This window comes from Eubalaena glacialis, chromosome 8, assembly GCF_028564815.1.
Source record: "Eubalaena glacialis isolate mEubGla1 chromosome 8, mEubGla1.1.hap2.+ XY, whole genome shotgun sequence".
NCBI lineage: Eukaryota > Metazoa > Chordata > Mammalia > Artiodactyla > Balaenidae > Eubalaena > Eubalaena glacialis.
In genome coordinates, this window is record NC_083723.1 from 19083425 (window position 1) to 19110635 (window position 27211).

General features: G+C 39.4%; 1 protein-coding gene across 8 annotated transcripts in view; it reads left to right on the forward strand.

Annotated features, from left to right (window-relative positions):
• Positions 1–27211, forward strand: part of SRPK2 (SRSF protein kinase 2) — a 227511-nt gene that overhangs the window by 41836 nt on the left and 158464 nt on the right. The window contains exon 1 of one of the 8 annotated variants that reach the window (XM_061197615.1): positions 13405–13422. The exons of the other annotated variants lie outside the window; for them this stretch is intronic. The gene's annotated coding sequence lies outside the window, so the exon portion shown is untranslated. Of the gene's footprint in view, positions 1–13404; positions 13423–27211 lie in introns of those variants that run through there. 8 annotated transcript variants of the gene reach the window in all.

Sequence of the window (27211 nt, forward strand, 5' to 3'; positions counted from 1 at the left end):
TTAATTTCTGCTGTTCAGCAAAGTGATTCAGTTATATATGTATACATCCTTTTTGTTTATTTATTTAAAATTTATTTTATTTATTTATTCATTTATTTTTGGATGCGTTGGGTCTTTGTTGCTGTGCCTGGGCTTCTCATTGCGGTAGCATCTCTTGTTGCAGAGCATGGGCTCTAGGCGCCCGGGCTTCAGGAGTCGTGGCTCGCAGGTGCAGTAGTTGTGGCTCACGGACCCTGGAGCACAGGCTCAGTAGTTGTGGCACATGGGCTTAGTTGCTCCGCGGCATGTGGGATCTTCCCAGACCAGGGCTCGAACCTGTGTCCCCTGCATTGGCAGGCGGATTCTTAACCACTGCGCCACCAGGGAAGCCCTATACATCCTTTTTAAAATATTCTTTTCCTTTACGGTTTATCATAGGATGTTGAATGTAATTCTCTGTGCTATAAGTAGGTCCTTGTTTATCCATTCTGTACATAAAAGCTTACATTTAGATTGCCTTTAAAAAGAGCAGACTAATGCACAGTTCTGTTGATTGTATGTATGTACGTACTTCCCCTTCCTCTTCCCTGGCAACTTTTGGCTTCATGTTTGATTTAGTTTTGTTAGGTGGATAAACGTAGGTGGCTGTCAAGAATGTACTTTCCCCATGTAATGGTGTATTGTGTAGGAATATGTGTGCTTCTTAGTACTTTAAAATACCATCTTTCATCACTTGCCCTTGTTTCATTTTCTCATTCACGGTGGCCCTGGGCTCTTGGCTGCCTGTGACCTTGTGCTGCTGTTTTCCCTACTCTTCATTTGGCTGGTTTCTTGTTCTTCCTTAAGCCATCGGCTTTGATGTTGTGCCTCAGAGAATTTTTTCATGACCATCCCATCTACAGTGCCTCCTCGGTTGTGTTCTCTTGGAGCAGTGTGTCTTTTCCTCTTTAGTGCTTACAGGAAGTTTCCATTGCCTTTTGTGCTTTTTGCTCATCTCCCTACTAGACTTAAGCTCTGTGAGACCAGGGGCCTTGTGTGCTCTATTCAAACATTCTGGAAATTCAGGGCCTACATCAGTGCTTAGAATGTTGTGTGCATTTTAATAAATAGTCGTTGAATGAATGAACTCTAAATTTAAAGACTTAAGTTTTACATGTCAGAACTCATTTAACTTTCTTCTGTTCATTCTGTAGTAATGAATTTTTCTCTCCAAAGCTAGAGTATGCTTTCTGGATCAAGATTTTGTTGTTTTGGATTGGAAGAATTAATATTGTGAAAATGACTATACTACCCAAAGCAATCTATAGATTCAGTGCAGTCCCTATCAAACTACCAATGGCATTCTTCACAGAATTAGAACAAAAAATTTTACAATTCGTATGGAAACACAAAAGACCCCGAATAGCCAAAGCAATCTTGAGAAAGAAAAACGGAGTTGGAGGAATCAAGCTCCCTGACTTCAAACTATACCATAAAGCTACAGTAATCAAGACAGTATGGTACTGGCACAAAAACAGAAAGATAGATCAATGGTACAGGATAGAATGCCCAGAGATAAACCCACGCACATATGGGCACCTAATTTATGACAAAGGAGGCAAGAACATACAATGGAGAAAAGACAGCCTCTTTTAATTAATTTATTTATTTATATTTATTCTTTTTGGCTGTGTTGGGTCTTCGTTTCTGTGCGAGGGCCTTCTCTAGTTGCGGCAAGCGGGGGCCACTCTTCATCGCGGTGCGCGGGCATCTCACTGTCGCGGCCTCTCTTGTTGCGGAGCACAAGCTCCAGACGCGCAGGCTCTGTAGTTGTGGCTCACGGGCCTAGTTGCTCCGCGGCATGTGGGATCCTCCCAGACCAGGGCTCGAACCCATGTGCCCTGCATTGGCAGGCAGACTCTCAACCGCTGTGCCACCAGGGAAGCCCCAGCCTCTTTAATAAGTGGTGCTGGGAAAACTGGACAGCTACATGTAAAAGAATGAAATTAGAACACTCCCTAACACCATACACAAAAATAAACTCCAAATGGATTAAAGACTTAAATGTAAGACCAGATACTATAAAACTCTTAGAGGAAAACATAGGAAAAACACTCTTTGACATAAACCACAGCAAGATCTTTTGTGACCCACCTCCTAGAGTAATGGAAATAAAAACAAAAATAAACAAATGGGACTTAATTAAACTTAAAACCTTTTGCACAGCAAAGGAAACTGTAAACAAGACAAAAAGACAGCCCTCAGAATGGGAGAAAATATTTGCAGATGAAACAACAGACAAAGGATTCATCTCCAAAATATATAAAAATATATGGAGCTCAATATCAAAACAAAGAATCCAGTTTAAAAATGGGCAGAAGACCTAAATAGGCATTTCACCAAGACATACAGATGGCCAAGAGGCACATGAAAAGATGCTCAACATCACTAATTATTAGAGAAATGCAAATCAAAACTACAATGAGGTATCACCTCATGCTGTTCAGAATGGCCATCATCAAAAAATCTAGAAACAATAAATACTGGAAAGGGTGTGGTGAAAAGGGAACCCTCCTGCACTGTTGGTGGGAATGTAAATTGATACAACTATGGAGAAACAGTATGGAGGGTCCTTAAAAAACTACAAATAGAACTACCATAAGACTCAGCAATCCCACTACTGGGCATATACCCTGAGAAAACCATAATTCAGAAAGAGTCATGTAACACAGTGTTCACTGAAGCTCTATTTACAGTAGCCAGGACATGGAAGCAACCTAAGTGTCCATCGACAGATAAATGGATAAAGAAGACGTGGCACATATATACCATGGAATATTACTCAGCCATAAAAAGAAATGAAATTGAGTTACTTGTAGTGAGGTGGATGGTCCTAGAGTCTGTCATACAGAGTGAAGTCAGAAAGAGAAAAACAAATACTGTTCGCTAAGGCATATATATGGAATCTAAAAAAAAAAAAAATGGTCATGATGAACTTAGTGGCAGGGCAGGAATAAAGAGGTACACATAGAAAATGGACTTGAGGACATGGGGTGGGAGGGCAAAGCTGGGGCAAAGTGAGAGTAGCATCGACATATATACACTACCGAATGTAAAAATAGTTGGCTGGTGGGAAGCAGCAGCATAGCACAGGGAGATCAGCTGGGTGCTTTGCGATGACCTAGAGGGGTGGGATAGGGAGGATGGGAGGGAGGCTCAAGAGGGAGGGGATATGGGGACATGTGTATGCATATGGCTGATTCTCTTTGCTGTGCAACGGAAACTAACAAAGTATTGTGAAGCAATTATACTCCAATAAAGATGTATTTTAAAAAAAGGTTTTGTTTTTATGGATTATTCTTTATATTTAACTTTTTGACACATCTGAAATTTGTGTAATATCATGTGAAGTATAATCCAAAGTAATTGTGTAATATCCATTTGCCTTAAACTACATTTATTGTGCATTTCTTATTGTTATTTGTGGTTACTAAGGATTTAAAATGTAAATCTGTAGAGATACTGTTTTAGTCCATTGATTAACGTCTTTTCTGTTCAAACTAGAAAAATCTAGTTTTGGGGGTTTTTTGTTAATGCATGAAGTTTTGCTATTTTTTTAGCTTTTCAAATCTATTTGTATTTTAAGAAGAGATTTCTTGTAAGGTGAGTGAATAAATTAGATGACTAATAGGCAGTATGACATGGTGAAATATGTAAAGATTCAGGCAGTGTGGGAGTAAAGAAAACTTTGGAGGGGGTGGTTGAAACTGGGAAGCAGCCTGTTCTGTGATCAGTATCATGTAGGCTCATATCTGAGTCTGGGACCCTGCGTCATCCTTTGTTGTTGTTGCTGTTAATACCTTTTACTGTGGGACTGCAGGTTAGTTTAAAGCTCCGCACTCCTCACACCCAGTCCCCTATATGATCCCAATCCATTTTGTATGGTGTTGTGGTTTATGACTGGAATGAGCCAGGGGTAGGTAGAGTCATTTGTGTGGCTCCTTTGGAAAGTCTGACAATCTGTATTTCTGGTATCTTCTAGAAGAAACTTGTATGTTTGAGAGTTTCTTAAATTCACTCATTCAAATTTAGTGCCTCTGTCTTCCATTCATTCAGCAAGTATTGGGCACCTAGTATAAATGGGCATTGCTGGACACCGGGGATACAATAATGAACAAGCAGATGTGGGCCTCTTCCTCTAGCATTTTGTAATCTAGTTGGGGAGTCAGATGTATAACAGACAATTATACGTATCAGAATGAATGCAGAGTGATGGGAGAAGAATCAGGTGCTATGGGAAAAACTTTACCCGGACTTGGCAGGGAAAAGGAACATTTCTTGAAGGTCAGGATGCTGGGGAGAGATGAAAAATCAGAAGATGTGGCAGCGGTTGACAAACTTTTTCTGTGAAGTAACTGATAGTACTTTTGGCTTTTCTGGCCACATCTCTGTTGCAACTACTTAACCCTGTGATTGTAGTGCAAAAGCAGCCATGGACAGTAAATAAATGAATGAATGTGGTGGTGTTTGAATCACACTTTATTTATGGACACTGAACTTTGAATTACGTATAATTTTCAGGTGTCATGAAATATTATTCTTTTGATTTTTTTTCCCCTGCAACCATTTAAAAATATAAGAACGATTTTTAGCTTACATGTAAGAAAAGCAGGTGGTGGGCTGTAGTTTCCTGAGTCCTAGGATATGGTGCTAAAAATCCCATTATCAACTCTTCATAAAAATGAAGCTGTTGTGTAATAGACCTGTAGTCAGTGCATGTATTATGCTTTTAGTAAGACACACATTTGTAGGTAGGGTTGAAAATTATAGTATTTCTGCACCTCTAGCTGTTCTTTTGAAATATTCCCATAATTCTGGAAGTTGAAAGTAAAGGATGTTGGGGATTATGAAGGTGTACATGCAGAGGGGCTTGCCTGGTGCAATTAATAGTAAACTTAGAGGACCCAAATTCCAGTCGTGATCTTGTCAATTATTGGCTCTTCAATGTTGGGCAGATCATTGCACTTTTCTGTGCCTCGTTTGTGAAAAAGAGAAAATAAACAACATAGATACTGCTCAGTATTACTGCAAATAATAGTATACTTTAAAGCACCATGCAGTGTCAACATTAATATCTTAAAATTACACAGCCATTTCTGGCATCTTCACATATAACATACAGATGTAAGATGGCATTATGATTGATTACTTTGTGTCACCAAGATGTGTTCTTGAAGAATTCAGGCATCATGCAGATGTTCAGGTATTGTTCTAGGTATGGGGATACACAATAAACAGAAATTGTTCTGTCCTTGTGGGTTATAAATAAATAGATATATAATACCAGTCATAAGTGCTGTAGAGAAAATAAAGGCAAGGGGATAGGTAGGGAGTGTGGGGGTGGTGGATGAGGAAGGAACTGGGAGAAAGCCTCTGGAAATGAGGTGTGAACCAAGACCTTGAAGATTTGGGAAGTGGAGGAGCTTTCAAAGAGAACATACGGTGCAAAGATCCTGAGGTAAGAAAGGGTTTAGTGTACTTGAAAACAGAATAAAGGCCAGCACACATATATTAGATCAAGTGATGTAGGGAGGTAGGGGACAGATTTATAGGACCTAGTAGACCATGGAGATGAGTTTGGATTTTCTTCTGAGAAAGATTAAAAGGCTCCTGGAAGATTTTGAGCAAAGGATTGAAATAACCTAAGTCCATTTAAAAGTGATAAATCTTTTCCCCTTCTTCCTCGCCAATTTTGTCCTAAAGCCATTAGGTGATGCATAACAAGGTGGGTACTCACAGTGTAAGGAGGGGATGTGGGGAGCTGTTGGCCCCGAGCAGCTTATTTGGGCCCAATTGGGATGAGAAGGGTGGCCTGGGACAGAGTGTCCGTGTTGTGAGGGCCTGGAAGAGTCAGAGCCCAAGCAGGGTGAAGAGAGGATCTCTTTGACCTGGTGGCCTGGTGTGGGATGCTGCAGCTCAGTCAGTTAGGCGAGTGTGCTAAGGGGGGAGTAGACTGCATGGGGAGTCAGCCCGTTGTCTCCACCATGTGTAGGGGGTGGCCTGGGTGGAGTGTGAGAATTAAGCCATAGTAATCTATCAGTCTCAATTTTCTGATCTTGATTGTTTTATTGTAGTTATCTAGACCATCCTTGTTTTTAGCATTTGAAGATGATGGAACATCACGTTGGCAGCTAAGTCTCAGGTGGTTTGGGGAAAACAAACATTTCTTTGTACTGCACTTCAGTGTAATTTTGTTGTTTCAAAACTGAAAAAAAGAAGACCCAACAATGTCCCTCTGGCCACTGTATGGGGAATGGACTGTAGAGTGGCAGGAGTGAAAGTATGGAGACCAGGGAGGAGGCTGCTGCAGTCTGGTCTGGGCAGGTTGTGATGGTGGAGTGGGCAGGTGTTCTTAGTGGAGGAGGTGAGAATCGTCAGACTGCAGGTTTATTCTGAAGGTAGAGCTGACTGGATTTGCTGGTGAGGTATGAGATAAGAGTCAAGATAGCTTCTTAGTTTTTTTAAGGCTTGAGGAAGTAGGGAAAGATGATGCCATTAAATAATGCATGAATTCATTTAAAAAAAAAATAGGGTTTGTAAAAATAACTGGTTTCTTGTCTTAGCTCACTCATTGAGATGGTGTGTGAACTTAACTTCTGCCTTGACATTTCTGGTTCTTGGTTGCTTCATGTGGGTAGCATGGTATAGAATGTTTACAGTGGGACCAGTAGGCTACTTTAGCCATAGGAGGTCTTGATTTCAACAAGGCATATGATCGTCTCTCATGACACTTTGCTGAAGAGCTAGATGTGGTTTATATAATAGAACACCTGTTCTCCAAAATTAGTAATTAATGAATTAATTACTAACTTCCAAAGAGCTTGTTAGTGGTGAGGTGAAATACTTTGAAACTATTTTGTTAAATATTTTTATCATTGACTTGGATGAAGACCTAGATTACCTGATTATTAAATTAGTATACGTAGGGATCTTGAGAGCTGCCCTTTTGGAGAGGATACAGTTGGGATTCATACAAGTCTTGCTTGAATGAAACCACCACTAAGTAATTATTACTGATGAATACCTTCAGTTAACTTCCTAATATACCTACTTCAGTGTACATGGTAGACTTTACAATAGGCATAATAGGATTACAGGATATTAAATGGTAATAGATGGGAAAACTCAAGGCATGATGCCTGATCCACACACCTGTTAAATGGCAGTAACATTCCTCCCCAGTCAAAGGGGGTGTATCAGCCTTGCTTTTCATACTGTACATTCGTTAGTTTTTCGGTTATGAATCATTTAGTCAGAGTGCTTTTAAGGAAAGACAGTTTGAATCCTTTCAAAAATTTGTTTCTATTGTGCATACTTGAGTTGGCTTTCTTGAAAAAAGCTTTTTTAGGTGAAATTTTCAGCCAGTTAGCTTGGCTCCACTATGGAAAGGTGTGAGTGAAGTGATGTGTCCTCAAATCACTACTGTAGTATAAAGATATAGATATATTTATATAATACTGTGCATAATATAGAGGTATTTTCACCTCTTGGAAATTAATGTACTATTATTCTATTTTGTTCTTCTTAAAATATTCACTCTAAAGGCAAGAAACACAGTTCCCCTCTGTTGTACTAGTATGTAGCATCTTGTATACTTTGGTGCTCAGTAAGTTACATAGTAAGTAAATGAGAAGAAAGACTTCATTGTTCTTAACATTCTGAACAGTGCCAGTAATGTTTTGTTTGCCTCAGAGATCAGCCCTTACAAAAAGTAATGGACTGCCTGCAATGTCTCAAATATGAGATATGGGTAGGTGTTTCAGAGAAATTTCTGTGCAGTTCTGCCTTGTGGTTTGAAGTTGAAAACTTAGGAGGAAGTCCTTTGCTGCCTGCAGTTTCTGATGTTTTGCTGGTAATGCAGACTTGAACAGTTGTCACTGCCTGCGCTCACAGAGGCTTCACCTTCGTTTGTTTTTGAATTTTATTAAGGAAGTTTTAGTGTATACTTTTCTCTAGTGTTCTTTTTCCCCTGGCATAAAATTTCAATCTTTGTGTAAATGTACATTCTTACTATTTCTTTTCATAGGTCTTTTTTGACTGAGTTTTTTTCTCCAGCTGCATCCATGCTATGCGCCAGGATCTCCGAAGGTGTTGAGAGGAGACCACCGAGCTGGGGAAAGCATTCCTGGTTGAGGTGGAGATATGTGACTAACAAATGAGATATCTGTGCAAACTTTAAAAAAATTGAGGTGAACGTCACAAAACATTAAAGTAACCATTTTAAGGTGAACGGTGGCAGTTGGTACATTCATAGTGTTGTGCAGCCACCAGTTCTTTCTAGTTCCAAAATGTCTCATCATCCTCAAGAGAAATCCTGTACGCATTAAGCAGGTGCTCCCACCCCTCCCCCGACACCGCCCAACCCATGGCTGCCGCTCGTCTGCATTTTGTCTCTCTGGATCTACCTATTCTGGATGTTTTATGTAGTAGAATCATAAAATATGCGACCATTTGTGTCTGGCTGCTTTCACGTTGCTTAATGTTTCCGAGGATCATCCCATTGTAGCATGAATCAGTACTTTATTCCTTTTTATTACTGAATAATATTCCATTATTTGTATATGCCACAGTTTTCTTGTTTTGTTTTGTTTTTTATATGCCACAGTTTATCCATTCATCCATTGATGTATATTTGGGTTGTTTCCACCTTTTGGCTGTTATGAATAGTGCTGCTATGAACATGTGTATATGTATTTGAGTACCAGTTTTCACTTCTTTGGGTTATATACCTAAGAGTGGAACTGCTGGGGTCATATTGTGATTCTGTGTTTAATTTTTTGAGGAACCACAAACTTTTCCCCAGAGGCTGTGCCATTTGGTATTCCTTCCAGCAATGTGTGAGGGTTTTCTCTACACATTTACCAACACTTGTTGGTTTCCTTTTTCTTTTTCTTTTTTTTTTTTAAATTTATAGCCATCTTTGTGGGTGTGAAGTGATACCCCATTGTGGTTTTTATTTGCAGTCTCTTAATGATTAATGATGTTGAGCATCTTTTCATGTGCTTGTTGATCACTTGTACCTCTTGGGAGAAATGTCTCTTCAAGTCCTTTACCCAGTTTTTAACTGGATTGTCTTTTGGTTGTTGTGTTTGTTATATATTCTAGGTATCAGACCCTTATCACATATGAGGTTTGTTAATATTTTCTCTTCTGTATGTTGTCTTCCACTTTTTTGATAATTTCCTTTGATGCAGAAAAGTTCTAAATTTTGATAAAGTCCAGTTGATCTATTTTTCATTTCTGGAACATGCTTTTGTTTTTATAATCTCAGAATCTGTTGCCAGAATCAAGGTCCTGAGTCTCTACCCTGCCCCCCCCACCATGTTTTCTTCTATGAGTTTTATGGTTTTAATTCTTATATTTAGGTTGTTGATCCATTTTGTGTTAATTTAGGTTTATGGTGTAAGGTTGGAGTCCAGCTTAAGTTTTTTGGAATGTGTATATCCAGTTGCCCAGGTACCATTTATTGAAGAGACTTCTTTCTCCATTGAATGGGCTTCAGTGCAAACTTTTACTTCTGTGTGTATGTGTATAGGCTTATCTAGAATTTACTTCTAACTAGGAGCTGTATATGAGAAGGTTTTGGGGAGGGGCACAGTCTCGTTTTGGGTGATAGATGGGGATTTGTCACTTGAAAATAAAATTAGCTTTAGGGACTTCCCTACTTCCCTGGTGGCGCAGTGGTTAAGAATCCGCCTGCCAATGCAGAGGACACATGTTCCATCCCTGGTCTGGGAAGATCCCACGTGCCGCGTAGCAACTAAGCCCCTGCGCCACAACTACTGAAGCCCGCGGGCGCCTAGAGCCCGTGCTCCGCAACAAGAGAAGCCACCACAGTGAGAAGCCCCGTGCACCGCAACGAAGAGTAGTTCCCGCTCACCGCAACTAGAGAAAGCCCGTGTGCAGCAACGAAGACCCAACACAGCCAAAAATATAAATAAATTAATTAATTTTAAAAATTAGCTTTAACTATAAATATAACTATTTTAAATTAGATAGTTAAATTAGTACTGATTTTATTTTGGCCATTGAGTCATCTTATAAGATCTATTTAGTATGCCTTTTGTAGATGAGTACTGTGGAAGTGAGCTCACTGGCTCTCTTTTCTGAAAACTTATAGTTTATTCTGTAATTTATTCTCAGGGTAATTAATGTGCTTTTAGAAGTGAGAAACAGTAAAGAAATTATACTGATACATTTGCTTTATGTTTTGTTTAACAAACATTTTGCATATGTAGCTCCTCCCTTTTTATCTTCCAAATAATTAAGTTCGCAAAATTTTTGTGTTGGAGGAACTTAAGGAATTAAAGAGAGAGGTGCTGAGCAAAATACGAATATTGGCTTAAAAGGTTTATTCTTGTACCTTGTTAGGGACATGTGTGGGTGTTTGTGTGATTGTGAGAGAGAGTGTGTGTGTGTGTGTGTTTTAAAGCATAGATGTTACTTTACTCTTTTGAAAAATAATTTGTCTTAAACAGCAAAACCAAGCAGCAGACAACATTGCAAATAAAAAAATATATAACTATGTAAAGATTTGATGAACTGGATTACTAGAAAAAGACATTGATTATTTGGGGGAAAAAAACTGGAAAAAGTGTAAAAAGCAGCTTATGTGTCTCCCCTTCTTGGATTAAATTTGAGTGCATATTGAGGGACTTTCCTGGTGGTCCAGTGGTTAAGACTCCATGCTTCCACTCCAGAGCGCACAGGTTCCATCCCTGGTCGGGGAACTAAGATCCTACATGCTGCATGACGTGGCTGGGGGTGGGGGGGGCCGGGGAAAAAAAGAAGTGCATGTTGAAAGTCAAAACTAAAGCTTGTTAAAGTTAGTCATTAATATGTTTCTTAAAAAGTTTTCAAGAATGTAGAAAAGACAGAGAAGGTAATTTTAAACTTCAATAATATTGCTAATGAATATTAAAAATTTTTCATAAAGCCACAAATACCTGGAGGCTGTTGTACTTAAACCCCTGTATTCTGAGTGTCTAGTGTTTAATAGTAGGTAATTCTATTTTGATTGTAACTCTTTGCTATATTGAAAAGGACATTTGCAGTGATGAAAAATTTTAAGTCTTAGATTCTCATGTGTAGAATTTTAAAATAATATACTAGTTGCGTTTTCACAGAAATTAGAGATATGTAAAGGTGATACTGTGAACATTTTTCTTGACTGTGACATTCAGTCAGTTTTGAAATACTGTGAATTAGTTTTTTATATATGACACATTTCATTTTCACTCTTTTGGATTTGTGTTTATTTCAGTTGAGATTTGACTCCTGGTCTACTTGAAAATATTGCCTGGGTTTTGTTTTAAAACATGAATTTGACTCATGCATGTAAATTAATGTTTTATAAATTGGCTTGCAATCATTTGATTTGTGACTCTCTTTGGAGTACAGTAGTTAAAAACTGGACATGTGAAATACTGATACCTCACTGCTCTCCAGTGTCAGGATTTTATACCAGGGTCTAGTGGCAGAGCCTGAAGGACATTATCCTTGAGCCCAGAAATTGCATGCATTCTGTAGTGCTCGAGTTCTGTTTTCTACAGTCAGAGCTTTACTTACGTTCTCAAAAGAGATGGGGAAGTATATCTCCAATAAAAAGGTTCATTAAGCTAGAGCACATTGACAACTGAAGGGTAAAACTAAAAGTAAAGTTAGTAAAGTTCTTTTTATTAAGGATGTGACAGAAAGAATATAAAAGCCTAACTAAAGTGTTAAGTGACATTTTTGATTATTTAAATAGCTTGAATTAAGGAACTTTACAGTTATTCTTAAACATTTTGCTCTCTTTTAGACTCTTAAAGATTATTGAGATCAGAGAGCTTTTGATTTGGTTTATATCTATTATAGTTACTGTATCAGAAATTAAAATTGAGAAAAATTAATTCATTTAAAAGAATAAATAGTAAACCCATTCCATGTTAACATAAATAGCATACTTTTTTAAAAAAAATAAATTTATTTATTTATTTAAATTATTTTTTATTTTTGGCTGCATTGGATCTTTGTTGTTGTGCGCGGGCTTTCTCTAGTTGCAGCGAGCGGGGGCTACTCTTCATTGCAGTGCGCGGGCTTCTCACTGCGGTGGCTTCTCTAGTAGCGGAGCATGAGCTCTAGGCACGCGGGCTTCATTAGTTGTGGCTCGGTTCTAGAGCGCAGGCTCAGTAGTTGTGGCGCACGGGCTTAGTTGCTCCATGGCATGTGAGATCTTCCTGGACAAGGGCTCGAACCCATGTCTCCTGCATTGGCAGGCGGATTCTTAACCACTGTGCCACCAGGGAAGCCCCAAATAGCATACTTTTAAATGAAGAAAGAGAAGTTTTTCAAAACAAAAATTAGAATGACATTGTTTTACATTTTAAAAATTTCTTTAATGTCTGGCTTACTAAAAGCTAGATTCTTACACTTCTGCCTTTAGTCTGTTGGAATATGTTACTTTGGCTAAAATATATGCAAAAATTCTTAAACCCATGCTGTGTCCTTGTGTCAGTTGTGTTCTTTAAAGCGACAGCTTCATTTCATTCATTTTTGAGGATGTGTCTGCCAGGTACCCAAGTTTGAATAACCATTGCTTGTCTGTCAGTCAAGTAAGAAAGGTGTTTCCTGGAAAAAGGGACTAGTTCTACTCAAATCTAAAACAACTGCCAAGTGTTTTTCCTTAAAACATCCATTGATGCAGTACAAGTGCTTCCTATTTTATAAGACAGAATATGTACTCAGGGTTGAGATTTAATAAAAATTAATATGTTTTGCTCCTTCATTAAGAACACTCCTAAGTGAAACTGGCATTGCCTTAACTGCAAGTCCTTGTCAGTGAAGAATACAGTGACTCCTAGTGCAGTTTGGGGCCACTGCCTTGATTGGTGCTACGGTATCACCGCTTTTACCTGCTGTTGCTTTTACATTGTCAGCGCATATGTCAGCAGTGAAAAAGGCACTATCTTGGTATCATTATGAAAGTGGTTTGATCTTGTGGATTTCTTGGGATTTGTGAACCGAACTTTGAGAATTGCTGGGAGGGATGGACACCCCCACTATTGAATTGCTGTGGCAGCTCTTCCTCCCTCCAGAAAAAAGAGAGAATCAAATCCGAGTCGAATTTTTCAGGTATAATGGAGAAGGGGAGGGAACAAATACTTATGACTTTACTATTATTTATTCTCATTTAAGACTCTTGACTGCCCTGTAATTCTAGATATTGTTTTCCCTTATTTGCATATTAGGTAACCAGATCCTGAGAGGTTAAATAGCTTGCCTGACGTCATAGAACTAGTAAATAGTGGCCAATGGGCTGGAACTAAACTCTGGGTGAAATCAAAGTCCATATGCTCTTCCCTAAGCCAAACTTGTCTCCAAATGGATGTAATGGATCCTGGAATGAGGAAGTCTAATCCAAAGGTCAGGTTAACTGTTGCCCTATCCTGGTATCAGTTTCTTATCTCGTCATTAACATTTTGCTATTAAGAATAATAGGGATCTTAATTAGAAAGATGCCCATGGAAACAACTGATATTTACTTGATCTTTGATCTCATTTGTAAAATTGGAATAAGGTCAAGGAATAAAATACTGCCAAAAGTAGAAGTCAGAAACATATTTTATCTGGTGGGCTGTCTGGTTTTTAGAGTTGTTTGTACTAGTGTGTACTGAAGGACTGGCTGAACACGGAGGGAAAGTTGTACAAGTGAATAAATAATTGTGTTTTACCCAGTCCTCGAGAGTGTCTCGATTGAGTAGCAGACAGACTACGCAGGTTAAGGCTGCTTTCCAGTCCTTGCGGAATAGTTATTTGAGAGGTAGTTTCCGCTGCTTAAAGAATGCTTTCCTGTCAAGTTAAGAGACACACTTTTAAAGATTACCTAAAAGATACCTTTAAGAGACACACTTTTAAAGATTACCGAAAAGATACCTTTTTATTTAGCGTACACCAGTTTGCTTTGTGTAAAAAGGCTGGGAATTACAGGATATCAACTAGGAAGTAATTTCAGAAAAGTTTTAGTAACTAATGTCTGTAATTTGAACACAGGTTGGAGGAAAATGATCAAAGAATTACAGTACAGTACAGTATATTAAAATCATGCCAAATACAGTTAAACTGGATTTTTATTTGTGTGTTCATCAAGAATATTTCTAGGCTTGCTGTAGGGATGAGAATACAGTTGTGTAATATTTAGAATGACATAATACTGCAAGAAACTGTAAGGATTATCTGGTCAGGTTTTAGAACAGTAAAACCTTTTCTTGAATTGAAATTGTATCCGGGAGTCTAATTTTTAAAGCATAAAAGGCAAATGATTGAAATGAGAGTCGTGGGTCTGGAATTCTCAGACTTGCTTGGCAGGTTCTGTTTGCCACTGCTGAGAGCCCTTGGTTAATAGTAATAAACAGCATTACATGTACTGAGTGTTCATTCTGGGCCAAGTACTGAAACACTTTACATGCATGATTTCACAGTTGAAAAACCATTCACCTAGTTAAGCTTCTGAATTTTATCTCTGAAGAAGCAGGCCCACAGAGCTTAACTGAATTGCCCAGGGTCTGAAACTAGTTTATAGTAGAGTTAGTGTTATTAAAATCCTTTTAGTCATTTTAGCTAATGGTATGTGTGTGTGGTGTGTTATTTTCCCAGATGTGAAAGTAATACGTGTTCATTGCAAAAAAAAAAATTGGACTTACAAAGGAGTATAAAAGGGAAAAAAATACTTAACTTCAGTATTTAGGGATTAATCATATTTTGGTGTTGATCTTTCTAGTCTCCTTTATAAATTGTTTCTTTATTAGAAAATTAATATACCCGTCACACCATTTTGTTATGAGTCTTACAATATATTCTAAAGCGTATTCCCTTTTTTATAAATATTCTTTGTGAGAATGATTATTTAATGAAATTTTACTAGAGTTGAACAGTTTATTAATTGTTCCTATTGTTGGACATTTATGATGACCCCCCCCTTCTGCTATTATATTTAATGCTGTAATGAGCATAACATTTCTGGAACATAAACTTCTAGATTTCAAATTAGTGGATCATTTAAAAAATATATCTTTTTTTAAAAAAAATAATTAATTAATTAATTAATTAATTTTTGGCTGTGTTGGGTCTTCGTTTCTGTGCGAGGGCTTTCTCCAGTTGCGGCGAGCAGGGGCCACTCTTCATCGCGGTGCGCGGGCCTCTCACTGTCGCGGCCTCTCCCGTTGTGGAGCACAGGCTCCAGACGCGCAGGCTCAGTAGTTGTGGCTCACGGGCTTAGTTGCTCCGCGGCATGTGGGATCTTCCCAGACCAGGGCTCGAACCCGTGTCCCCTGCATTGGCAGGCAGATTCTCAACCACTGCGCCACCAGGGAAGCCCTAAAAAATATATCTTGAAACATATTTCCATATTGATCTTTGGAACGTGTTGCTAGCTTATACTTTCACAAGTCATATAATTAAATTCTTGAGTTCTGGACAATGCCATTAAAACAAATAAGACATTATTTAAATCTGCATTTGTTTGATTATAAATGAGGTCAAACTTTCCTTCTTTATATTTATTAGCAGTTTCTCTTTTTTCATTTGTAAATCCCTGTATTTTTACTTTGTGTTTCTATTTGGTTGTTTTTTCTCTTTTAAAAAATAAGAGTTCAGACTTCCCTGGTGGCACAGTGGTTAAGAATCCGCCTGCCAATGCGGGAGACATGGGTTCAAGCCCTGGTCCAGGAAGATCCCACATGCCGCAGTGCAACTACGCCTGTGGGCCACAACTACTGAGCCTGCGCTCTAGAGCCCACGAGCCACAACTACTGAGCCCACGTGCTGCAGCTACTGAGCCCGTGTGCCACAACTGCTGAGCCTGCGCGCCTAGAGCCTGTGCTCCGCAACAAGAGAAGCCACTGCAATGAGAAGCCTGCGCACTGCAACAGAGTAGCCCCCGCTCGCCGCAACTAGAGAAAGCCCGGGTGCAGCAACGAAGACCCAACACAGCCAAAAATAAACAAATAAATAAATTTATATAAAAAAATAAGAGTTCAAGAAACACATATTCTTATGACTCCACTACCCCACGCCTCCCCACGTCCACAATCCCTGTCATGTCTGTTGCCATTTTTTACTCAGGTAGAAAAAATTATTAATTTTTGGCAAAAAGAAGTTTTAACTTTAAAAATTTTCAAAGCGTGTAATGTCTCATTATCTCTTCTTTTGTGATGTTATCAGCCACTGATGACCATTGCCACGTCCATTAATTCATTAGGTGTTCCAAAATGCTGATGTTGTAATTTTGTCATTCTTTCTTTTATTCATTTTCCTGGAATATTTTATAGAAAAGGGTCCCCATTTCAACTGTTTGGATACATCAGGTGCAGTTCGTATAGGCAAGTCAGTATACATGCTTGATTCTCTAATTTTTTTAGCATTTTTGAAATAGTTGATTTTACTAGCTTCTTTCAAAAGGACTAAAAGAATTAATTACGGATTTAAACATGTTTGTGTATTATTATATTTATTGATGCATAAATTGTTCCATCTATGGCCAGCAGGAGCTCCTTCAGCACAGCTCTTAAGTGACAGGGCTGAGTTCACCTGTTCTGACCTCAGCTCTTGCTTTCAGAGACCACACGCACTCTGTAGAATTGAGCCACGTATTCTGAGATGCCTAGAAGAGAGGGGAGGCTCACTGAAGACTCCTGGGAGTAAAGTTAACTTGTTATTGATCAGCACAACAAATACATGCCAGGGATATAGTAGTGACCATGAATAATTAATTTCAGGTAAATGCTCTGAGAATATGAAACAGGGTGATATGATAGTGAGTGAATGTACTAGTTTAGACATCAGTGAACAGAATAGTTTTTAGCTGTTGTGTACCTGGAGTCTGTAAGATAAAAACCTTGCCTTTTATGGCCCCAAAACAAAGCATGGAGTCATTGAGTAGGGCTGTGTTACATGACTTTGTGGGTAGAGAAGGAACCATCTCCTAAAAGAGCAGTTGAAAGTGGAGCTCAGGATTGTGTGTTTAAAGCTTTAAGGTGGAATTAAATTTATTAAGATTTGGGAGACTGTGTACTTCTAATTCCTCTAATTACATATGATAAAAGTAATTCCCTGGTTAAAATCTCAACCTATCCTACAGTGAAACCTGCAGGAAAGAAACCTCTTGGCTCTGAAGTAAAAGGCTCCAAATTTTCAATCTAAGCTTTGTGGTCTTTGAAGAAGCAACTTCTCTGGCTTTCTTCCCTGAGGTGATGGTTGTTAGAATTTTACTGGGGGCAAGGAGAGGGGCAAGGTACTACCTTCTTCTGGGAAAGAAAAATATCTCTATTACAAATTTGGACAAGTTATCATTTTGGTGGAAGCATTGCTCATTGAGCTTTTAAAAATCCATACCATAATTCACGGTATTGAACCTGGGTCCATGCTACTTCTAACGAGGATTTCACTCTCCGAGATAGAGAGACATAGTAAGATCATCATCAGTATCATGGATGTACCTGAATGAGTGGACAAGAGCTCAGTAAATATTTTAAGGAAATTACTTTAACCATGCTACAGTAGATGATGAAGTTCACACCTTTAGTCTTTCCCTTTTCACTGTCTTTTTTTTCTGTTCATACTTACCCCATTTAAAAGAAAAACAAAACTCAAGACCTTCTTTCCTTCCTGTCTGGTCCCACAGTTATTACTCTCCCTCCCTTCATTGTCTTGGCAAGGATAATCCGATGGATACCTTTTACAGTATTAATAATGTTTTAGTTCTTATATTGGGGGTCTAGTATTCTTTGCTTTACGATTGTGCTGTTTAACTTGCATATGTATGTGTGTGTGTGTGTGTGTATGTGTATATATATACACACACATATTCTTTTGTATATAGCAGATATTACATATTTTTTAGAGCGTAAGCTCTTTGTTTATACTCTCCACGTTCATTCCTCATTTGCTTCTCCTGCCTTCCACTCCAGTTTTTTTTCTATTTATTCATAGTTTGTGGACCTACTCTGCATACTTCCTCTGACAGCAGTCAGAGGATGAGTCACACCGTATTATGTAATGGAGAGGTTGGTACAGTCAGAAGACCTTCCATCTGGAAGTTGAAGATGGTGATATTCTCTCTTTTGCCTGGAGTAATTGTGAGGAGCACATTAGACATACTTTGCAAACTGTAAAGGACCATACAAATGTAAGGTGCTTTGATAATCCCAGTGGCGTAGCTGCAGCAAGGCTTTGACTTGTCTAGAGTAACACACGTAGTCCTACTTGGAACATCAGAATGTTACGTTTTCAGTGATTCGAAGCTCTCTCAGCTGCCCTGTGTGCTCCGCTACCACTTGAGATTTTTCTTCCCGACTCCCGCTTGTGTTGGGTGATAGTCTGCCTCTGCTGAGTTGTCACTGTGACTAAGTCCCCTGGTGTAGGCACGGGGTAGAATTTGTTCTGACCGTGAGAACTTGCTTCCTTGAGGGTTGCCTTTCCCCAGGCCTTTTTTCACTTCCCCCTTTTTTCTGTTTCTTGTTGCTTCTCTTTGAGCTGCCTGACTGACACCCAGTAGCTGGCCTTTTATATTCCTTAGTCACTTAGAGTACTCTTGCTTTGTCTTGGCTGGCTGAACAGAGTGTCCCCTAATCTTTGGACTTTGATTCTGTTTTTGTGGTAACTTGAAACAGTTTCTTCTTCCTGTCCCTTCCTTGTCTTTCTTTCACTACCTCCCTTGTTTTTTCTTTCTTTTTTAACCCCTTCTTCTAGTATCACAGGTCATAAAACTTGTCAGTAACTAGAGCAACTCCTGAGAACAAGCACCATTGGAAATAAAAAGGCAGAGATTGTATCTGGGCCCTGGCTGCAGAGATATAAAAGGAAAATTGACAACAGGGCGGAAGAACATAACAGAGATGAGGTGCAGCAGTGAGGTAGGTCTGTGGCATTGGACGAGGCAAAATAGAGCAGCTGTGTGGGCAGTGAGGGTGGATCCCAGGTGCGTGGACACACACATACGTGGTCCCCGGGAGTGCCAGGGAGCACCAGGGCGCACATGCAGCAAAGCTGCTTCCGCACCACCTCATTTTGCTGTTTCCTCTAGTAAAAGGTAAAGACTATGTATTAACTTAAGAAAACTGATACCTGCCGGTTACACACAAAGGTGGAAATGTGGGGTAATATCATTTGACCAGTGGAGTTTTGATTTCATTGTCTTATATGGCATCAAGTTTCAAAAGAACAGCTTCTTACATTAAAAAAACAAACAAACAAACCCACTTTTTTATTTAGGTATAATTCACATACTGTAAAATTCATCCATTAAAAGTGTATAATTTAGTGGCTTTTAGGATCTCACACAGTTGTGCCAGCATCACTGTGATCTAATCCCAGCACATTTTCATCATCCCATAAAGAAACCCGTACCCATTAGCGGTTGCTCCCCTCAGCTTCTGGCAGCCACCAGTCTGCTGTCTGTCTCTGTGGATTTGCCTGTTTTGGACATTGCATACAATATGTGACCTTTGTGTCTGGCTTCTTTCACTTAGGATAATGTTTTTAAGGATAATGTTTTACCCACTTTGTAGCATGTATCAGTACTTCGTTCCTTTAAAATTTTTTTTAAAAATTTGGCAAAATACACATAAGATTTGTCATCTTAACCATTTTTAAGTGTGCAGTTAAATACGTTCACTTTCTTGTGTAACCAGTCTCCAGAACTCTTTTCATCTTGCAAAACTGAAATTCTGTACCCATTAAACAACAATTCCCCATTCCCCTCTTCCCACAGACTCCGGCATCCACCATTCTACTTTTTGTTTCTATGGATTTGAAACAAATCAAATTACCTGATGTAGGTAGAATCATACAGTATTTGACTTTTTGTGACTGGCTAATTTCACTTAGCAAAATGTCCTCAAGGTTCCATTTGTAGTATGTGTCAGACTTCATTCCTTTTTATGGCTGAATAATATTCCACTGCATGTATACACACCGTAATTTGTTTATTCATCTGTTGATGCACACTTGGGTTGTTCCCACTTGTTGGCTGTTGAGAGTAGTGCTACTGTGAACATTCATGTATGTACAAGGATTTGTTTGAGTAGCTGTTTTCAGGTCTTTGGGGGTATATGGAATGGAATATAGGAATGGAATGGAATTTCTGGGTCATGGGAGAATTCTGTGTTTAACTTTTTGAGGAATTGCCACGCCGCTTTTCACAGTGACTAAACCATTTTACATTCCCACGAGCCATATACAAGAGTTCCAGTGTCTCCACATCTTTTATAACAGGGGTCCCCAACCCGCGGGCTGTGGACCGGTACTGGACCGTGGGTGAGGAACCGGGCCGCACAGCAGGAGGTGAGCGGCAGGTGAGCGAGCGAAGCTTCATCTGCTGCTCCGCCATCGCTGGCATTACCACTGGAACTACCCCCCCTCCCCCCGTCCGTGGAAAAATTGTCTTCCACGAAACCGGTCCCTAGTGCCAAAAAGGTTGGGGACCACTGTTTTATAACACCTGTTTTCCATATTTTTGATGATAGCTTAATAGGTGTGAAGGAGTATTTGTAGTTTTTATTTGCATTATCCTAATGACTAGTGATGTTAAACTTCTTTTCATATGCTCATTGGCCGTATTTCTATCTTTTTTTCAGAAATGTCTGTTGCTCATCTTTTAATTGGGTTGTCTTTTTGTTGAGTTGTAGGAGTTCTTTATTGTAGGAGTTACTATATTCTGGGTAGTAGACCCTTATCAGATATATGATTTGCAAATATTTTTTCCCATGCTATAGATTGTCTTTTCACTCTCTTGATAATGTTCTTTGATGCACAAAAAAGCTCTTCACTTCTGTTGAAGTTTTTTTTGTCAACTAAGGCAGTTAAGCAGGGTCATACTGTGTGCAGAGCCAAGCCTCTCCTAGTGCGTGGGTTCTCTGATGGAAAAGAATGAAAGATATCTCTCTTTCTGGCCTGTGCTATGTGAAAAGGCTGAAGCAGTTGACATAAATATTGTTTATTTGTGGCAAGGTGGGTTTGGCTTTCTAAACTGAGACATAACTTAGTTTTTTTTTTAATTTTTTAAAATTTTTTTTTAAATTAATTAATTAATTTATTTATGGCTGTGTTGGGTCTTCGTTTCTGTGCGAGGGCTTTTTCTAGTTGCGGCAAGTGGGGGCCACTCTTCATCGCGGTGCGCGGGCCTCTCATTATCGTGGCCTCTCTTGTTGCGGAGCACAGGCTCCAGACGTGCAGGCTCAGTAGTTGTGGCTCACGGGCCTAGTTGCTCCGCGGCATGTGGGATCGTCCCAGACCAGGGCTCGAACCCGTGTCCCCTGCATTGGCAGGCAGATTCTCAACCACTGCGCCACCAGGGAAGCCCCATAACTTAGTTTTTTATGCTCCATTTCGTTCCTCAAAAGGTTTGAGGAACCTTATAATGGATGTGACAAAACAGAAGTCTAAGCAGATAAAAATGAGAATCAAGGGAAAAATAAGTAGATTAAAGATTGGGCAGAAGAATGTCATTGGATATTTCTAGATGGCAAGAAAATGCATAGCAGTTGGTGTAGGATTATGGGTGATGTAAAATTTTCTTCTTTTATGTGATGGTTTCTGGTTTTTTCCATTTAACATGCATTACTCTAGTAGGGAGAAAATTTTACTACATTATTATTAAAATTCTGAATGCATTTTTCAGACTTGCTGATACACTTTCTCGACACTGATACATGATCCGTCCACATGGTTTGATCTGCTTTCTGTGTTTGTGTTCAGTCCATCCCTCTGCCCTGAACTTCAGGCGATTCAGCTGGCATCCCCCCCACACAGTCCTATCCGGGTCATGGACCCAGCAGGGCACCTTCCAGCCTCACCTCCCTAGCCTCACACTTTACATTTCTTTATATCAGAAATGTAAAGCTACAGCCTGGCCTCTCTACTTTTTTGCTGTTTGGCTTAGTCCTACTAGCCAAATGTCCCCCCGGGAGAAGACTGCCCTGAGCTCTTTCACTCTTTCTCTGCTGATTCAGGATTCTTTTCTCACTGCTTCCTGGCCTCTACCTGTTCTGTAATTATGCTGACCACAGTGTTTATGGCATTATGTATGTCTGTGTGCTTTTCTCCTCCACTAGATGAGGACATAGACTGAGACTTCTTCATTGTTTGTCCCCATGCCTAGCAGAGTGTGGTGCAGGGTTGGCACCATGGTGCCATACCTGTCTGTTAAATGAATAAATAAGACATACACTATCATGAGGTGCAAAATGGTGCATGTGGGTCGGATCACACCTTTGGATGTGTTTGTGTGCCTCATGATGCTTGGAAACTTGGACTATTTCACATAAAATTCCTTATTTCTATATTCCGAAAAAATGAGACTCTCTGACCACCCTGTGTCAGCATTCTTTCGTGATGGCTGTCCCCACCCCACTCATCTTACAGGAGGCCTGCTATCCCCTTGAGACACCTGGGATTAGAGCCCCGATGTAGTGGAAGGATGGACTGCGTGCTGCCCCGCCCCGTTCTCTCTACATCTGTCTCTGGTTGGCCTTTTGGTAGAAGGTGGACAGCAGACAGTTTGAGGTTTTGGCTTCTGGCATGTTTCTGCAATTTTATATTTCTATGAGACTGGTTAGGGATACAGCCTAAAACTTTGATACATACATATACAACTAAAACATATACAAAGTGCTGATGAATTGAATTTCCAAGAACATTAGCAGAATGACTGTGCTAATGGCACAAGCTTGAATGAAATGAAATGTTTAGTTACTGGGAAAGTTTATCATTCTGAAGTTCCTAAATGCCTTAAAATTTTTTTGGATATATAATCTGTATGTTGATGTATGGCTTTTTGGTTAAAATAAACTTTGCTTACCTTCAAGAAATAGTTGTGTACCTGCCTGGAAAAACTTTTAATTTCTCTATGAAATTAGAGATGGAATTTTGTTACTTATGTTTGGAATTTTAAGGCATTAAATAAATTGTTTTCTTGGTGTGACTGTATGCAAAATTTGTGTGCACCTTTTGGGGAGACATGTGGCCCATAATTCCCATTATATTTTTATAGGAGACTGGTCACAAGCCCCAAAGCAAAGTACTGTGGCCGTAGGAAATGAGGCAGTGCTGAAGGGCTTTAAGCAGGGCAGTAGTGGGATCAGTTTGCTGTTTTTGAAACTTGACTGCAGCAGTGTGGGTTGAGGGTTAGAGAAGTGTGAGACATCAGGGGCAGGGATTCTGGTGGGGGAAGAAATGGTGAGGGCTTCAACTAGGATGGACGGTTAGGGAGGGAGAAATTCCACCTGTTTATTTTTGATGAAGTTGTAAGTACTTAGGTTAATTTTGAAACTCCTTTTCAGATAAAGATGAGTGAATATTGGGAGTACTGTGCCTGACAGTATCCTCTTAATAAGCTCCTATGCAGATTGAATAAAGGAAGGGCTAAGATCATCTCATAGCTCTCTGTAGGAAAAGAATGTATTAGTTGAATAAGCAGACGCTCATGATTACACCTTTCTGCCCTCTGATGCATTCAAGGTGTAGGTGTCAGGTGCTTCAGGCACCACAGATGTGGTCCTGCCAGTAGGAAGTAGTCAGTGGTACCAGCCACCAAACTGATACTAGTCTGACAGTTTAAGAGAAGAGATACTGTCTGGGTTTCAGTCATGAGATTCACCACTTTCCCTCTCTGTGCTTCTGTTCCCTCAGTTGTACCTGGGAACCCTAAAAGTATCTACCTCAAAGCGTTGTTGCAAAGACTAAATAAAGTACTACATGTAAAATGTTTACAACAGTGTCTGGTATTCAGTAAGTACTTAGTATACATTGCTTCTACTACTGCTGTTACTGTTTTTATTAATTGGAGAGATCCCCAGATAAGAGTTCTTTGGAGTGAAATTTCTATTACATTATGTGTAGTTATTGTAAGTAGAAATATTGTCATAGAAATGCTGTTCAAAAATAGAAGAATACTCTTTGGCTTGCATTGTAGCCTTTTAGTTGGCCATCAGAATGAAGATTAAAGTCCATACAATTAGAAGTCTGTACATCCCTTAAGGTAACCACCCCTGTTGATTGCTCTTGAATAGAAGTTCTAGTAATACAGTACTTTCCATACAAACTGTATGAACATTTTACGTGTGGAAGCAGCCAGCATGCCCCAGAATGGGTTTTCCAGAGCTGTGCGAGAACATAGCCCTGTGAGTGCTCAGGAGGTGGAGCGGGAGGGGGGAGCAGAAGGGGTGTTCAGGTGCCATCGCAGTCTGTTTCACAGCTGGTTGATGGTGAAAGGACAGGGCTTGTTTCCTGTATATTTTTTAATTCCCCTTGATGCAGAATTAATTTTTTATGAAAACAGTATATAAAGTGTTACGACCTCCAGGTTGCACAACAAAAACTCTAACCCCAAAGTTGTAACATTGGGACATATTCAGGTGATAAGCCCACGACTTTAGTAGTGAAGCTGTTGGCTAATAGGTATTAAGGCCTTCTACTTTGCCAAGCACTTTTGCTTGTATTATCTTGTGTCATCCTCACAACAATTTTGAGGTGGGTAGTCTTTCGTTTTTTTTTTTTTTTTTAATACTTATTAATTTGGCTGCGCCAGGTCTTAGTTGCAGCATGCGGGATCTTTCAGTTGCAGCACTCGGGATCTTTAGTTGCGGCACGTGGGATCTTTAGTTGCAGCATGCGGGCTCTTTTAGTTGCGGCATGCAGGCTCTTAGTTGCGACATGTGGGATGTAATTCCCTGACCAGGGATTGAACCCCTTGGCCCCCTGCATTGGGAGCACGGACTCTTAACCACTGGACCACCAGGAAGTCCTGAGGTGCATATTCTTACTATATTCTGTTTTTGTAGATGATGGTTAGGGATAGTAAGTAATTTAACTTTTAGGAGCGGTCATTTAAGTCCAGGCAGTTGGCTCATACTCTTAATCACCATGGTATATACCACTTCATTGTTAAATTATTTTCATGATTATAAAAAATAAAGTATCTATTTATACTTATATAAATTTACACTTAATATATATTTATAGTTAAATGTAGGAAATTTAGAAATGTAGAAAAAAGGAAAAATCTCATAGTCTTAACCACTTATACAATGACTTTGAATATAAATTCATCTGGATTCTGTATTGCCTCATGTTTACTGATATTAAAGACTTCTGCAAGACACTGTGTTGTGGCATCATACAGGTATATCTTTGATACTTTTTCTCAAGGAGTCTTTTTAAGTGTAGAAGTAAAAAGTAAGATTTAAGTAATACTTTGAAACAACAGGAGAGAATAAAAAATCAGAGTATGTCTATCGCCAAGTGGATGGCACTGCCTGTGAGTGCTGCAAGGGGGTAGGAGGCTTTTCTCACCTGCCTATCATTGTTGGTATTTGTAGGAGTCCTAGGTCACCAACTTAACAGACTAAGTTCTAAAGTAAACCATTTACTGGGACTTCCCTAGTGGCGCGGTGGTAAGAATCCGCCTGCCAGTGCAGCGGACACAGGTTCGATCCCTGGTCCAGGAAGATCCCACATGCCGCAGAGCAACTAAGCCCGTGCGCCACAACTACTGAGCCTGCGCTCTAGAGCCTGCAAACCACAACCACTGAGCCCGCGCGCCTAGAGCCCGTGCTCCGCAACAAGAGAAGCCACCACAATGAGAAGCCCGCGAACCACAATGAAGAGTAGGCTCGCTGCAACTAGAGAAAGCCCGCGTGCAGCAACGAAGACCCAACGCAGCCAAAAAATAAATAAAGTAAACCATTTACTTATTACACATTGGAAATTGTTTGATTCTATATGCTTGGTTTTGGTTTATCATTTGTTTATCCTTTTTAAAAGATCAGGGAATTTTTTTTTTTATATGTAACAATAAGGCTTTCTTGAATGAAGAAAAGCCTCTTTGTATCCACCATGGCAGATGGAATGGCATTTCTACTTCTAAATTTTTCAGTAGTAAGACTACTAAAGTAGCACTAAAATTAATTGCTTTAGTTGATCCCCCCTTTTCCCTACTGGGGAAGTCACGGTTAAGTCTTCCTCCAAAATAGTTCAGTGATCCCTTTTACATTATACATTCCAACCCTTACACTAAAACCTCCTTTTGAGCTGAGGCCTTTGTGCTTCCAGGCCTTGTTCAGTTGCACCTGCCTGATATTCAGATCTCTCCAGTAAGCAGAGAGGGAAAGGATTGTATTCCTTTTTCAGAACTAGGATGGTGTGATGATTTGATACCTGACCATAAATGTACATTTGCATTTCCATAATCACGGCGTTTGTGTTCAAACATTTCTTTTTTCAGTATTGTAACTACATCTTCCCCTTCTTGGTATTATTTTCTTTTACATAAATGTTCCCGTGATAGTGTTTTAGTTCTAATTCTGAGAAATTTATGACTTTGTTCCTCATTTTCTTCCTAAAAGTTATTTTCTACTTAAGTTAGAGATGTATATAGCATTAAAATGGATTGCAGATAGAGACATTTGTAAATGGGTGTTTTGGTTAAATGCTTTTCCAACTGAAGGTGGCATCTTGCCAGCCAGAGGGCGGCAGTTAACCAGCATGTCTTTCTACATGACTGTTTTTTCCTTTGTTTAGGCAGAGTAATATCCTTCTACTTCAAGGGTAGAAAACAACTCTCCTCTTTCCTTCATGAGTTTTTAAAAGAATGTTGTTTGCTTGGTTTAAAAGAGTTGACCAGAAGATGACTGTGGTGTGGTACTTTGAGCTTAAAAATTTCTACTTAAACAGTTTGGTTCTAGCTATATGTCCTTTGCAATAATAATTCATAGTTGTTATAACTTTCATTAATATTTTGAAACTATATATGGTATTTTTGGTAAATATATTTAAAGACACAGAGTGAGAGTACAGAGGTAGATGACCCTCCAGGGCCTGATTAAGTGCTTTAAAAGCTGAAAGCGCTGCCTCTGTTCTCTCCCTGCGAAGTGAAATATGACGATACTGAAATGCAAACTAAAGAAAAGAAGTGCAGCACAATTCTCATTGTTACCCATGGCTTTAAAAAGTAAATAAAGTATCAATCTTAGAGAAGTATTCTTATTTTTTGGTACCCCTCTTTTGTTGTTGAAGGGGAGCATAGGGGAGAGTATAAGTCACCCCAAAATATGCCACTTTGGCAGAAAGATTGTTTTGAGCTAAAGGCGGTCAGCTCTCTGCGCTCCTACTTTCTGTCTAAAAGCAGTACATAAATTTCCATTTATAAAAGCATTTCCTT